Raw genomic sequence first — 16,966 nt, 5'->3', positions numbered from 1 at the left:
ACAGATTCTGAGGCATCAAGAAATCTTCAATTTGGTAACGTAGGAAGAAAGTATTGGTTTATGTGGGAGGGGGGGGGGTGGCGGGGGGGGGGGGAGGAATTGTAGAGCAAGACCAAGAGACGCGTACAAACAGCGATAACAAGCACGATCCTTAATGTCACGATAACGTTACTGCTATGTTAACAGTGTCCAACTTGTTGTTATTGTGTATGTCAGTAAGCCAAGAAGTAAAATAGTAACAGTTCGGAAGATTGTTCTCATGGTCTGGTAGCGCCCCTTCTTCAGAAAGGGCCTTCGCGTTGCCCCACATGCTGCATCGGTCACGGGACGCCGCCATGACGGAAGTCGCGCCGTGGTTTGCTGCCTCTGGTGATTTAGAGCCGTCACGGCGACAAGCGTAGCCTCGCATGACGTTTCGTCATCGTCATCATTCGTCACACGCTCTTTATAGGACAGCCGTGACGTTCTGTGGCTCCGGAGATGCGCAGCTCTTTTACGACCGTCTCCGAGGCATGTCGAAGCGCCGCTGCCTTTCGGGTGAAATACTTCACAGCTAACAGATAGCGGCAACAATACCAATGACGGGCCTGGGGTAATAGACTAACATTAGGGGAGAGCGAGGTTCGAATTCCCCACCGGAAGTTTGATTTTCCTAATTCGCTTGTGGCGAATGCTAGGATGGCCTCTTTGAGAAAGACACGACCGCTTTCCATTCGAATCAGAACAGGCTACGTCTCCCGTTATCGCCGGTAAGTTACACTCTAATCTTCCTTCCGAGTGATGCCTGTTGCAGGAGCTACCATTATGATGTTCTTCATTGTCCCATCCTTTACTGTGAATGTGGAAGCAGGTCGCCGAAAATACTCTGCACGTCTGTTATGTAGCCATCATTATGAGATAAAACGAACATAATGCAGAATGAAATAATTGCCGTGGACTGTGCTATGTTTTGAAACTGCCCGACCGATTAAAGCTGTGTGCCGAGACAGGACTCGAGGATAGGTTAGTCTGTGACACCACTGCCCGCAGAAGGCAAGGTTCCAGGTTTGAGTCTCGGCCCCACATTCACGTTTCTTATGTCAGTTTCGAAACAGAGCACGATCCACTGCATGGTGAAAAATTTACTACGGGAACAACCCATATTCTGTGGTTAAGTCGATTCACCACAATATGCTTTCTTACAGGAGAGGAGGTCCAGTAGGGTGTGCAGAAGAAATCCAGTGGTTTCAAAATAAGAGACGTACTGGAAAAAAAAAAGCTGTGAGAACGTGTCGAAACATTTTCCTGGGTAGATCAGGAGGAAAGAAAATTGCCCTTGGAAAGTGAGGGTATGAGTTCGAGTCCCGGCTCAACACAGTCTTAATCTGTGAGGTAATATAATGTTTAATCGTTGCTTTCAACCATGTGGTGTCCGCCCCCGGTAGCTGAGTGGTCAGCGCGACAGGCTGTCAATCCTAAGGCTGGGTCGGAGATTTTCTCCACTCAGGGACTGGGTGTTGTGTTGTCCTCATCATCATCATTTTCGTCCCCATCGACGCGCAAATCGCCGAAGTGGCGTCAAATCGCAAGACTTTCACCCGGCGAACGGTCTACCCTGCGGGAGTCCCTAGTCACCCGACATTTATTATTTTATCCACGTGGTTAATTTCGTTATCTACTTGGTCAGACGATGTTTATATGTAATTTGCCAACTTAATATGGAAATTTCACATAATCACTATGTTCAGGTCCATTTTATAAAGTAACCACACTTTAAAAAAAATACAATAAAGAATTTGTTATCCAAGTTGCTCTGACTTCGTGTTGGAAATACAGTAACCACAATTTAATTTTGTCTCATGTTCCAGAATCTTGTACGGCGATGAATCATGGAACGTGGGTAAGGCGGGAAACAAGAATATCGAAGCCTTCGAGATGTGGTATCAGAAAAGAAAGTTGGAGAGTAAGGGCACTGATAAGACAAGATGTGCATACATGGAAACACTGATTCGAACAAGGGACAGGATGGCAGGATCTGCGTTAACACATCGTGGAGTAACTTCATTGGTACCCGAAAGAGATTAAGAGACTGGCACAGGAGAGGAAGCAGTGGTGGGCCACAACAACTTAGTCGGGAGACTGACGACCCGAGACAAATTATAATCACCCATTGGAGGACAAAGAAAATACCACCTCCGCTAGAAAGGTTATTAAATTTCCTTAACAAAGTTTCGGCAGTCTCCTTTTAACGTGTGAGATGTGCTGATGGCCGGAATCTGTTCTCTGTCTGAGCACACTCAAAAATCTGCTAGTCCCGTCACTGGATCGCTTATCGTCTCCTCCGTGTTGCCATCTAGTTTCTGCCAACGTCCTTCAATATAACGGGTGATCAAAAAGTCAGTATAAATTTGAAAACTTAATAAACCACGGAATAATATAGATAGAGAGGTAAAAATTGACGCACATGCTTGGAATGGCATGGGGTTTTATTAGAACAAAAAAAAAACCAAAGTATTGCTAGACGCGTGAAAGATCTCCTGCGCGCGTCGTTTGGTGATGATCGTGTGCTCAGCCGCCACTTTCGTTATGCTTGGCCTCCAAGGTCCCCAGACCTCAGTCCGTGCGATTATTGGCTTTGGGGTTACCTGAAATCACAAGTGTGTCGTGATCGACCGGCATCTCTAAGGATGCTGAACCGGCCGAAGTGGCCGGCCGGTGCTAGGCGCTACAGTCTGGAGCCGCGCGACCGCTACGGTCGCAGGTTCGAATCCTGACTCGGGCATGTATGTGTGTGATGTCCTTAGGTTAGTTAGGTTTAAGTAGTTCTAAGTTCTAGGGGACTGATGACCTCAGCAGTTAAGTCCCATAGTGCTCAGAGCCATTTTTTTGAAGGGATGCTGAAAGACAACATCTGACGCCAATGCCTCGCCATAACTCCGGACATGATTTACAGTGCTGTTCACAACATTATTCCTCGACTACAGCTATTGTTGAGGACTGATGGTGGACATATTGAGCATTTCCTGTAAAGAACATCATCTTTGCTTCGTATTATTTTGTTATGCTAATTATTGCTATTCTGATCAGATGAAGCGCCATCTGTCGGATATTTTTTGAACGTTTGTATTTTTTTGTTTCTAATAAAACCCCATGTCATTCCAAGCATGTGTTTCCTCTATCTACATTATTCCGTGATTTATTCAGTTTTCAAATTTATACTGACTTTTTGATCACCCGGTTTTAGCCTCAGATATGAGGATTATGATTCGACGAAATTCATAGCGCACGTCTATTATGAAGAAAACAACCACTTTCATGAATCGTAGACAAATCCTTTCCTTTCACCAAAGACTTTCCCAACGTTTCAAACAGGAGAGAAATGCATCAAGCAATTACTTTCATAAATTTATTGGGACACTAGTTTCACAAGTTATGGCTCTATTAGGAATGCTCTGAAGAAGGTGTTAACACAAATTTGTGAACACGGCTGTTGTTAGCTTGGAAGAAATGAGCATCTACAGCACACTCCTGGTGAAATAGAAGAAAGGGCAACGCTTAGTCACCGAATATCTTGAACTAAACATCCTGATTCAAGTCCATGGTAAACAGAAAAAGTGGACCTAAGTCATGGTGAGAAGAACACACCTAAAGCATAAGAGAACAGTGAACTACACACTCAGTTCCCTGCACAGTAAACGCCTCTTTGAGCAGCAGGTGCACTAGTCGCCTTTCCTCATTCGAAAAAAGACTAATTTTTGAGTCGTTGGACCGTATTGGATGGCTCCGGCTACTTTTAAATTTCTGTGTTGTTACAAGGTACCCGACGCCAGTGACTTTCCTCGCTCTGAAGTGAGATGACTTGTATTCACTGATAGCAACAACTGCTATCGGGTTTGAAACCGAGGCGTGGCACCATAGAGGAGAAATGTCTCTGGAGTGAACATTGCATTCTGTGCATGTAGCCAACATAAAGCAGGATGTGTCACGTGATCTCGGGGCGACGCTGGTTTAGATCATTTCACGCTCGCTGTTCCGTCATGTCACGTCACAACATTCGTTTCAAAAGGCGGCATTCAGACAGGTCGTCAACGGAGCGTCACATGACGTCACGACACGATTCGTCAAGGTCTCTCGGGAAGAAAGTTTTGACGATATCGTCATCTGCTATCAGCGTAAGTTAAACTATTTTCGACGAGGTCGCTAGTGTTATAATATCGATTTAATGCTTCTGTGTTTCCGTTATCTTTATTTTATTATTATGCTTTGATATCATGGGAAACTGCAAATGTTCCATGACAACTTGGACATTTTTCCACTTTCTTACACAAGTGAGGTCAAATATCTGAAAACGAAAAGAATATTTGTGGTGTAAAATAACAGAACAGAGCCGACGCGCACAATGTATATAAATAAGAAAAAGAAGTTGACGAAGATGTTCCCATAATGTTTTAAGTGAAAAATTCAGCTTAGAGGAAGGAGAAAAACAAAGCTGTTTATGATGTTATTAGTTACGTAAGAAAGGAAACATAATGGATTGGGTAAAAGGCCCCATTTAAACTTTAATGCTATTGTTTAATAGGTTTGGATGTATACAGGGTGGTCCATTGACAGTGACAGGGCGAAATATCTCACGAAATAAGCATCAAACGAAAAAACTACAAAGTACGAAACTCATATAGCTTGAAGGGAGAAACCAAATAGCACTATGGTTGGCCCGCTAGATGGCGTTGCCAAAGGTCAAACGGATATCAACTGCGTTTTTTAAAATAGGAACCCCCATTTTTTATTACATATTCGTGTAGTACGTAAAGAAATATGAATGTTTTAGTTGGACCACTTTTTTCGATTTGTGACAGATGGCGCTGTAATAGTCACAAAAGAATAAGTACGTGGTATCACATAACATTCCGCCAGTGCGGACGGTATTTGCTTCGTGATACAGTACCCGTGTTAAAATGGACCGTTTACCAATTGCGGAAAAGGTCGATATCGTGTTGATGTATGGCTATTGCGATCAAAATGCCCAACGGGCGTGTGCTATGTATGTTGCTCGATATCCTGGACGATATCATCCAAGTGTCCGGACCGTTCGCCGGATAATCGCGTTATTTAAGGATACAGGAAGTGTTCAGCCACATGTGAAGCGTCAACCACGACCTGCAACAAATGATGAAGCCCAAGTAGGTGTTTTAGCTGCTGTCGCGGCTATTCCGCACATCAGTAGCAGACAAATTGTGCGGAATCGGGAATCTCAAAAACGTCGGTGTTGAGAATGCTACATCAACATCGACTGCTCCCGTACCATATTTCTATGCACCAGGAATTGCATGGTGACAACTTTGAACGTCGTGTACAGTTGTGCCACTGGGCACAAGAGAAATTACGGGATGATGACAGATTTTTTGCACGCGTTCTATTTAGCGACGAAGCGTCATTCACCATCAGCGGTAACGTAAACCGGCGTAATATGCACTGTTGGGGTAACTGAAAATCCACGATGGCTGCGACAAGTGGAACATCAGCGACCTTGGCGGGTTAATGTATTGTGCGGCATTATGGGAGGAAGGATAATTGGCCCCCATTTTATCGATGGAAATCTAAATGGTGCAATTTATGCAATTTTCCTACGTAATGTTCTACCGATGTTACTACAAGATGTTTCACTGTATGACAGAACGGCGATGTACTTCCATCATGACGGATGTGCGTCACATAGCTCGCATGCGGTTGAAGCGGTACTGAATAGCATATTTCATGACAGGTGGATTGGTCGTCGAAGCACCATACCACCATGGCCCGCACGTTTACCATTCTGTGGGGAAAGCTGAAGGATATTTGCTATCATGATCTACCGACAACGCCTGACAATATGCGTCAGTGCATTGTCAATGCATGTGCGAACATTACGAAAGGCGAATTACTCGCTGTTGAGACGAATGTCGTTATTGATCATTTATTGCATTAATGTGGTATTTACAGACAATCACGCTGTAACAGCATGCCTTCACAGAAATGATAAGTTCACAAAGGTACATGTATCACATTGGAACAACCGAAATAAAATGTGCAAACGTACCTACGTTCTGTATTTTAATTTAAAATACCTACCTGTTACCAAATGTTCGTCCAAAAATGTGAGCCATATGTTTGTGACTATTACAGCGTCATCTATCACAAAGCGAAAAAAGTGGTCCAACTAAAACATTCATATTTCTTACGTACTACACGGATGTGTAATAAAAAATGGGGGTTCCTATTTAAAAAAAAAACGCAGTTGATATCCATTTGTCCTACGGCAGCGCCATCTAGCGGGCTAACCATAGCGCCATCTGATTTCCCCCCTCAAGCTAGACAAGTTTGGTTGTTTTTAGTTTTTTCGCTTGACGCTTATTTCGTGAGATATTTGGCCGGTCACTATCAATGGACCACCCTGTATATTTTCGCTAGGAAGTAAATACCGATGTTCAAAAATTTTGTTTGACTTCTCAGGACTTCATTAAACAGAACTGTCCAAGAACAGACATGATCAAGTTTGTTCTAAGTTATAGGGGACTGATGACCGCAGATGTTAAGTCAAATAGTGCTCAGAGCCATTTGAATCAATATTCAAAATTAATAGAACACATTACGGACAAGCCCACGTCGTCCCGAGACCACACGATCATGGTGGCAATGTATGTTGACAACATAAAACGGAATACTCAATCCATAGATATTTCTACTCCCTGCGTGACTCTCGACATCCATCCCTTTCGATTACCATCATTTGCGACCACCGTTCTTACGCCACGCAAGATGGCTGCGAATAGGACACTGTTCTTTATAGGTGGTGGTAGTAAGTTCCTATGGGACCAAACTGCTGAGGTCATCGGTCCCTCGGCTTACACACTACTTAATGTAACTTAAACTAACCTACTCTAAGGACAACACACACACCCTTGCCCGAGGGAGGACTCGGACCTGAGACGGGTGAGGAGGGGGGGAGGGATGGGGGGGGGGGGTGAGCTGCGCGAACAGTGGCAAGGCGCATCAGACCGCGTGGCTACCTGGGCGGCTGTTCCTTGTAGACTAATTGGATACTCTGCATAGGGACACAGCTAATTTGGGCAGCTTTATTGACATAGTGATCATGGACAATTCAAATAGAATACTCCCTTTCTACCATTAAATTACGTCTCCACATAGACCCATCTCACTGTGCCGTTTGCGTACAACCATCTGCAGATCACTCAACTACCATGACAGAGAACAGCAGTAAATTACGACGTGAACATCTGGTAACAGCTCCACTCATCCCACTGCATTCCAAAGCGATCAGTGTGCACTCGTCATAAGGGGTGACGTATTTTGTGCCGTGAGCCTATGCTACGTTACTGCACAGCTCGAAACTTCCCACTCCAGACACCTATACGACTCCTGCAACTCTACCGGTCACTGACACGAGGCACTCGTTTATTCCGGCTAGTTCTTTTTTAAGCTTCTTGTACTACAATGTATTCATTCGTAGCATTGATACATATTTTCTAATCTTATCAAAAGCTACGAGAGCTTCTATTCCGGAAAATTATACATGACTTGTATTGCCGTTTTATGATAACTCTGCTGGCGGTAAACATCGGGGTGCGTGTGTATGTAAGGTATAGTAACTTCACGGTTAATCGCATTTTACTGCCTGCCTAATCCTCTACCATCCTCCTACCATCGGCCGCAGCAGACGCGATACTTTATTAGACAGCGACAGTGTAAGCCGGCGTACGTGCCCGCTGTAGAGGGACCGCGAAAGCCCGCTACTTCTTTGTGTCGGTTCGAGGCGCAGGCCCGCCACTCGCGGTGCGTCTCGAGAGATCGGTCGCGTCGCGTCGGACCGTGAAATGCGTGCGGTTCCGGCTATTGTTATTAATTCCTTTTAATTCTGCCGGCAGGTTATTTATGTGCGAGTGGCCGCACGTCTTTTTTCCGGCCCGCGGGGGCTGATTTACTCGCCGGGATTATGTGACGCGGGCCGCGCCGGGCCGCGCAGGGCCGTGCCCTACAAAGGGCGCAGCGGCGCAGGTGCGAGCCCCGGCGGCGGGCCCGCGGGGAGGCCAGATTTATGAAGTCGCGGTGATTTACCGGGCTGGCCTGCCCGCGCCCAACAACGGCCGAGGAGTCTATTATAGACACCGGAGAGCGCCGGGCCGCGCCGACCGCGACCCACCCAGGGCGAATCGCGCTGCCAGATTTATCGCGCGCGCGTCTCCGTTCGACTCCGCTCGACTCGCTTCACTTCCCTAAGGGGTGGCGCAGGTCGCCGCATTAGGCTGCGTGGTGGCCGCGGACTGACGGGCTGCGAGCCCTTTCTGCGAGGAACGAACCCTGGAGTCGCTATCCAACCGCGTGAGAAATTTCCCTACCATGCCAAACTGCCTTCCGAAGAACGCGCAAGAGCCGTTACAGCTTCTGCACTCACCTTTCATCTAAGACGATAAATCTGTACATTACCGACGCATACGATATGATAATAATTTGGTATAATTTGAAGCAGAGTGCGGGACCAGGATTCGAACCCTTATCTTTCTTGCTTTCGAGGCCAGTGGACTATCAACCCATGCCATCCCCGCACAGCTCCACCTATGTATCATACTTGATATAGGATGTACCAGGTATAAACGCAGATATTTCTGTTGGTGACTAGGATGGTGTACACTGAACAATATTACATCACCATTGTAAGATGGCAAGAACTATGCCCCTTACATGAAGTCATTAAAGATCACCTAACTCACGTTGAGTGAACACTAGGGCAGAACAAAAATGACTGACAAGGCACAATGCACCTTGTAGAGGGTATAGTATGGACATATTGGAATAATTAATGTTGGGTGATGGTTTTAAAGTAATTCATTTGACATGAAAACTTTGTGGAAACGTATCGATTTACTGGAGGCTAGTTTATCCCAAGGAAGTATTCAGAGTTGCCCGTGGCCAGGCTGGTGAGTGGCGAAGGGAAGCGACAATAGGCAGCTTAGGACAGCTCAAACTCTGAGAAAGCGGTAACGGGGCGCCACCTCCAGCTGCCTTAAGATGAGTGACAGTGAGTGGGTGGTTGACCCCATGCTGGTGTACCGGGAAGCAGACGGAGAACTTGTATACCTGTTGATAAATGTCCGTCGTCCCATTTTCAGTGAAACATGCCAGAAAGTCGCGCAAAGCTATCTATGGTGGAGCAGTCAACAGAGGCCAAAATATGCATGTTCGTGACTATAGCAACTTCTCACAGAATTCACGATCTGCAGAGTCTGACGTAAATCAGGTGAAGAGCGACTGAATGAAATACGCCGGCCTCCAATAGGAACATATGACCAAGTAATTTGAAGTACTCTCCTGGGAGTCAGAATTCCGGAAAAATTAGTGTTTTGTGCAGATGCTAACCTTGATGGGTGGCCTGGGAGGAGCTAAATAGCAGAAGTTGAGAGGAAGGGAAATTTTGTGGGAATTTGTTCACTTCCCAGAGCAGGCATTGGTCAGCGCTGGGAAGCGACGCATAATTAACGTGACTTGTGCTGCAATTGGTGTAAGTGATTTTGCTAGAGGGGAAACTGAGGTGAAGAGCGGACTGGCAGAAGTCTCCGTAGAAGTCTTCTGTTCCCAGCTTGCCTAGAGTGCGGACATAGCGTTCTTTACTCAGCTTGCCTGAGAGAGAGTGAGCATCTCTGCAGTTTAGGACTTAGCAAACGGAACCAGATAAGTGCCGGGTGGGGTGTTACACTATTTACGTCATTTGAAGACTAGTAAATATAGCTGTTACAAGTTGTATGTTTTTAGGCTGGTTATTACCTGTAAGTACATGTGGCAAGAGAGAGCCATTAATGCTTATTTTCACCTGGGTATTAGGTCAAGTGTTGAAGTGTTGACGCGTGAACGCAAAATAGTCAATCTATACTGACAGGCGCAGTCCACTTACGAGGAGAACACTGCAAGTGCCATAACATGATTTTCCAGAAACTTCGTCCGGTGGAAGAGGAGTCACTATAAGACAACATGTGCCTCGGATTGTCTGTAGATACTCGACAGCTTCTGAGAAAGCAACTGTCAAAGTGTTGTATGTAATTTGGATACATTTTAACGCTCAATAATCTCAGGCGAAATAGTGACACAGTGGCTAGTGTCACAACCTCTCATTTTTGCTTTTATATTACACTCATGTCCATAGAAGGTTACTACACAAATGTTTCTTATCAAGTTAGGGGATAAAAGGGCCTTTTACAAATTGCAAAATTACAAATGGGATTCAAAATGTCATACATTTATTATACAATACAGGTGTGTAAGGCATTTTCAGGGGTTGCAATCTTTCTTAAATTTGCATTTTCTCGTTGACAGTTCTTACATTTTAATATTATTTTATTCTTCAGGGAGATATGGCACATTTTCTTGGATGATACCGATCGTAGACACATTCTAAACATAGAAATTCCGAACACGACGAGCATCATGCAAAGGCAGGTATACAACAGTGACATTGCTTCGTATGAAAGACACTTATGAAAGAAGCGTCGTTAAAACTGCTGTAGGTTTCATGCAATGTCAATAACTTCGAGGCAAACCACCCATAATGGATCAATTTTCCGAAATCTGGCCCTTGCAAATGATTATAAATCAAGATAGGCAACAGGAACGCCACCGAAAAGTATTTCAAATAATTTTCTCTTCCATTTGTTATTTACTTTTAAAATTCGTTTACCAGACACACAATAAGTAGACGAAAAATGACGACGTTATTTCAGTATACATTGTGAAACAGTCGTGTACTAATCTTCTACGGATATTGTTAGATAAATGAACAACAAAAGTGTAAAAAAAGAAAAAAATCGGGATTCGAACACAGAGCGCAGAAATGTGAAGCCGCGACGCCAGCCACTGTGCTACCGCTTTGTTTGTACTACTTGCTAGTGAAAAGGCACCTATAGCGCCTAGAAAACTGACCATCGTTTTCTCTTAAACGGCAGAGTAGCTACAGATAAATCGAGAAACGTGTTCGTTTAATTTTGACCTCTCTCCCACTGAGCGGAGTTTCAATGAAATCGGGTCGTAGCACTCGCCATGTTGCCCTCGTTAGTGATGTAATTACGACTACGCAAGTTTGTGACGTGTGTCGCGTTACTGTTCGACGTAGAGAAAAACCAACGAACACACTGATGTCTCCAGAATGAGATTTTCACTCTGCAGCGGAGTGTGCGCTGATATGAAACTTCCTGGCAGAGTAAAACTGTGTGCCCGAACGAGACTCGAACTCGGGACCTTTGCCTTTCGCGGGCAAGTGCTCTACCATCTGAGCTACCGAAGCACGACTCACGCCCGGTACTCACAGCTTTACTTCTGCCAGTACCTCGTCTCCTACCTTCCAAACTTTACAGAAGCTTTCCTGCGAACCTTGCAGAACTAGCACTCCTGAAAGAAAGGATATTGCGGAGACATGGCTTAGCCACAGCCTGGGGGATGTTTCCAGAATGAGATTTTCACTCTGCAGCGGAGTGTGCGCTGATATGAAACTTCCTGGCAGATTAAAACTGTGTGCCCGACCGAGACTCGAACTCGAGACCTTTGCCTTTCGCGGGCAAGTGCTCTACCATCTGAGCTACCGAAGCACGACTCACGCGCGGTACTCACAGCTTTACTTCTGCCAGTACCTCGTCTCCTACCTTCCAAACTTTACAGAAGCTCTCCAGCGAACCTTGCAGAACCTTCACACTGATGTCTGTACATGTTATGGTACCACATACAAAAGTATTTGCACTAAAACCAGTTACGCTCTGCAACTGGTTTCCCACGATGCTACAGGGCTGACACAAGAGAGTACCCAGTGTCTGGGCTAAGGGATGGGGTAGGCAGTAGCGGCGGTAGCGACATGGCAGCAGTGAGGTAGGGCAACGCAGGACGGCTTCTACTCTTATTACTATGAACATCGACATGTTTATTCTACAGTTCACATTTGTTTGGCAGACAGTCCATAGAAGCACTTTCAGACGCATTTCTCCACCCTTCCACCTTCGAGTATCTCGTGGGAAGATCTCTCTATGAGAGCCCTCACTTCTCTTATTTTGTTGCGATGGTCATTCCTCCATACACAGATAGGAATCAAAAAGACATTTTAGCATTCGAAGGAGAAAGTAAATGGCTGAAATTTCATGGTCAGATCCAACTGAAACGAAAATCGCCTTCGTTTTCATGACTGCCACCTCAGCTTGATTATCATGTCGGTGACAATCTCTTCAGTTTTTTGCGATTATACAGAACGAGTTGCCCTTCTTTTTCGATGTCTTCTGGCAATTCCATTTGGTAAGAATCCTGCACCGCGCTCAATACTGCAGATGACGTCGGAGAAGCCTAATGTAGGCAGTCTTTTTAGTAGGTATTTGCGTCTTCTAAGCGTTTTGGTGATTGAACGCAGGTTATTGTTCGCCTTCGCTAGAACATTTTATATGTGATGGTTCTCACTTAAACTGTTCGTAATTGCAATCTCTAAGATATTTTAATGTACAAACTTTAAATATTTGTTTCTTATCAGGTAAATGAATTTCTGTATTACGCAAATGGAGGATCTCATATTTCTTATTGTTTACTACCAACTGCTACTTTTCGCATCAAGCAGGTATCTTGTCTAAATTCATTATGAGCTTCCGAAACTTCACTAGACAGTAAAACACAGTATTATCTGCTAACACTCTAACAGCTGGCCGGTGTGGCCGTGCGGTTCTAGGCGCTTCAGTCTCGAACCGCGTGACCGCTACGGTCGCAGGTTCGAATCCTGCCTCGGGCATGGATGTGTGTGATGTCCTTAGGTTAGTTAGGTTTAAGTAGTTCTAAGTTCTAGGGGACTGACTACCACAGATGTTGAGTCCCATAGTGCTCAGAGCCATTTGAACCATTTGAACACTCTAAGAGGGTTGCTCATATTGTCGCCTAAATCGTTCATGTAAACGACAGCAGACGGACTATAACACATATTTGGTGAAGTGCAGATATCACACGGTTCCACTAGTAAATTACTACTCCACTAGTCAATTACTACGAACTCTGACCTTTCTGGCAGGAAATCACGAATCCAGTGTCAACTGAGACAACAGTCCCGAGGCACGAATTTCGATGAGAAGCCCCATGTGAGCAACAGGTCGAAAGCCTCTGGACTGGTCAGCGTGGCTGACTGTCATGCGCAGCGTCCGAGCTCGATTCCCGGCCAGGTCGGAGATTTTATCCGGTGGAGAACCGGGTTTTGTATTGTCCTCATTATCAGCTCATCACCATCGACGCGCAAGTCGCCAAACTGGCATCAAATGGAAAAGCTCGCACTAGGTGGTCGAACAACCACTGGTTGGGTCTCCCAGCAAAAATTGCCATGCCAACATTTCAGTTTATCTAGAAATACGGAATCAACTTGAGATCTTCTTTTGATACGAATGGACAGGTGGAGATATTTCATTTAAAACTCTAAACTATAAAAAACTTTGTTTATTGACAGGCAAACAAGTATTCGCTATGTCGAGTGTCCACCAGCCTCGTGCAAGACATTCAGTGGCATGTGTGCCAGTTTTGCTGTTTATATACCGAAGCGCCGAAAAAACTGGTACACGCACGCGTATTCAAATACAGAGATATGTAAACAGGCAGAATACGGCGCTGCGGTCGGCAACGCCTGTATAAGACAAGTGTCTGGCGCAGTTTTTACATCGGTTACTGCTCCTACAATGACAGGTTATCAACATTTAAGTGAGTTTTAACGTGGTGTTATAGTCCACGCATGAGCGATGGGACACAGCATCTCCGAGCTAGCGATGAAGTGGGGATTTTCCCGTACCATCATTTCACGAGTACACCGTGAATATCAAGAAACCCTTTAAAACATCAAATCTCCGACATCGCTGCTCTCGGAGAAAGATCCTGCAAAAACGGAGCCAACGACGACTGAAGGGAATCATTCAACGTGACAGAAGTGCAACCATTCAGCGGATTGCTGCATATTTCAATGCTGGGCCATCTACGACTGTCAGTGTGCGAACCATTCAACGAAACATCATCGATATGGGCTTTTGGAGCCGAACGCCCATCGTGTACCTTTGATGACTGCACGCCACAAAGCTTTATGCCTAGCCTGGACCCGTCAACACCGAAATTGGACTATTGATGACTGGAAACATGTTGCCTGGTTGGACGAGTCTCTTTTCAAATTGTATCGAGCAGATGGAGGTGTACAGGTATGGAGACCACCTCGTGAATCCATGGACCCTGCATGCCAGCAGAGGACTGTTCAAGCTGGTAAAGGCTCTGTAATGGGGGAGGGAGTGCGCTGTTGGAGTGATAGGGACGCGTGATACGTCTAGATACGACTCTGACAGGTGACACGTACGTAAGCATCATGTCTGATCACTTGCATCCATTCATGTCCATTGTACATTCCGACGGAGTTGGGCAATTCCATCAGAACAATGCGACACCCCACACGCCCATAATTACGACAGGGTGGCCCCAGGAACACTCTTCTGAGTTTAAACACTTCCGCTGGCCACCAAACTCCCCAGACATGAACATTATTGAGCGTATCTGGGATGCCTTGCAACATGCTGCTCAGGAGAGATCTCCACACCCTCGCACTCTTACGGATTTATGGACAGCCCTGGAAGATTCATGGTGTCAGTTCCTTCTGGCACTACTTCAGATATTAGTCGAGTCCATGCCACGTCGTGTTGTGGCACTTCTGCGTGCTCGCGGTGGCCCTACACGATATTGGGCAGGTGCACCAGTGTCTTTGGCTCTTCAGTGTATATTCACGAACACCTCTCTTGTCGCTTCAAGAAGCTGAATGAACTCTGTTCTAGAACTTCACATCACAAGAAAATCTGATGTGGTCACTGGGAATCGAACTTGGGACCTCCACCGAGCCGCGCGGGATTATCCGAGTGGTCTAAGGCGCTGCAGTCATGGACTGTGCGGCTGGTCCCGGCGGAGGTTCGAGTCCTCCCTCGGGTATGGGTGTGTGTGTTTGTGCTTAGAATAATTTAGGTTAAACTTAGGGACTGATGACCTTAGCAGTTAAGTCCCATAAGGCTTCACACACATTTGAACATTTGAACCTCCACCAACCACGATGCTACAGAGCCGATCTCGATACTAATATTATCAGTTTAAAACAGGTGCCTAACAAAATTACAGTTTGTATGAGATTAGTATCTACGCGATTATTTTGAATATTCATATTTTTAATTGTTTTTCACGTTTCCTCAAAACAAGAAAAGAAAACACCACAAATGTAGGGTTCAAGACTGCTAATAGGTTTTATAACACAGAGCTGCTGGGCATTTTCAGTTAAAAGAAGAATGGTGCAAACGACTCAAAGTTTTGAGGTTTTATAACTTGCTCTGCATACACGCATTGCTAATGAATATCCATTATAAGTTATATCTGTGTACAAACTGGTACAATATTGATACGTTTGTCTGAGTAGTGGGGTAAGTTCTAGTCCCGTTTGCTAAGACCACAACTTTTTCTTTTCGTAAGATTGGTGAAGGGCAAGCTCTCCACTGTCCCATTATTGGTTGACCACCTGGGACAAAAAAAGGATAGGTGGGAATTTTACTAAGATGAACCTTAGGAAATGTCACTAAGACATGTCATTGGTTGTACATACTGGTATGAAAATTAATTACGAGTTAAAAATTATTGCAGTGCTGGAGCTGGAAATCTGATACCTTCCTTTCACATGCAGTGCACTAACAGTTGCACCACGTGATCATGCTTCTGGAAGTATTTGTAGGATTGATAGTGGCTCCTCTACATGCCTACATACTACATCATAGAAATACAGCGTCTCTTAATGTTAGTTAGAGAAAACATGTACCTGCAGAACTGTATCTCTTAGCATTGTCTAGGGAAAACATAAAATCACAGAACTGTCTTTAAAGACCCTTACATCATACTGTGCACATACTGGAACTGCACAATAATAGGTTTTGACTAGTGGAGTGGAGTTTGAAGTCTTTTTTGGAAACACAAGTGGCAAGCAAATCAGAGTGGTACGCAACAACCGTGTGGAATGCCAGCAAGGAAGGATCGCTAATGTAGTTTGTAATACAGCTGTAAGACAGTTAATTACCATGCACCATCAGAGCTGTGTGACCAAGATGCCAATGCAGTATAATGGCATCATAGATGGACGCTGTCACTGAGATGACTGTGCAGAGTGAAGAAAGAAGGCATAAGTCATTCACAAGAATAATTATTCAGTAGAATGACTCTGCTAAATGCGTCACCACTGCTCTTGAAAGATGGAGTTGTGATACTTTTCAGATGGATCCAGGGTGACCAGAGGAGCTGACTGGACAAGCAAAGCAGCCTAGTGATGTCATTGCTGCCTGACAGCAACAAAGCACTCCATTTCTGATAGGAAATCTACTCAGTTCGCAGCCACCCAGCCTGGAGGTTCCACCAGTAACATTCCATCTCCCCCTTGTCTAGCTGTCTACAGTCTTTGGTGGAACAGCAAGTCCTGTGATGGGGACATAACCATCTTGAGCCACAGCATCGCCATCAGACCAAAGACTGATGGGGAGCTGTGGGCGCCATCATCCAGAGGGTATTCTTGTAGCCTAAAAAAATGGTTCAAATGGCTCTGAGCACTATGCGACTTAACTTCTGGGGTCATCAGTCGCCTAGAACTTAGAACTAATTAAATCTAACTAACCTAAGGACATCACACACATCCATGCCCGAGGCAGGAATCGAACCTGCGACCGTAGCGGTCGCTCGGTTCCAGAGTGTAGCGCCTAGAACCGCACGGCCACTCCGGCCGGCTTTGTAGCCTAAGCAATGGGTACAGGGAGAAGACCATCGTGTGTCATTGTGTGGGAGTTCAGCTGCCACAGTCCGACTTCGGTTCCTGTGGTTTGACCTCATTGTTGTCAGCCAGTGTGACTCACCATGATTTTGTGCGCGTCATACAGAGCTGGTGGTACCA

The sequence above is a fragment of the Schistocerca nitens genome, chromosome 5, assembly GCF_023898315.1.
Source record: "Schistocerca nitens isolate TAMUIC-IGC-003100 chromosome 5, iqSchNite1.1, whole genome shotgun sequence".
NCBI classification, from domain to species: Eukaryota; Metazoa; Arthropoda; class Insecta; order Orthoptera; family Acrididae; genus Schistocerca; species Schistocerca nitens.
Note: the sequence above shows the minus strand (reverse complement) of the source record.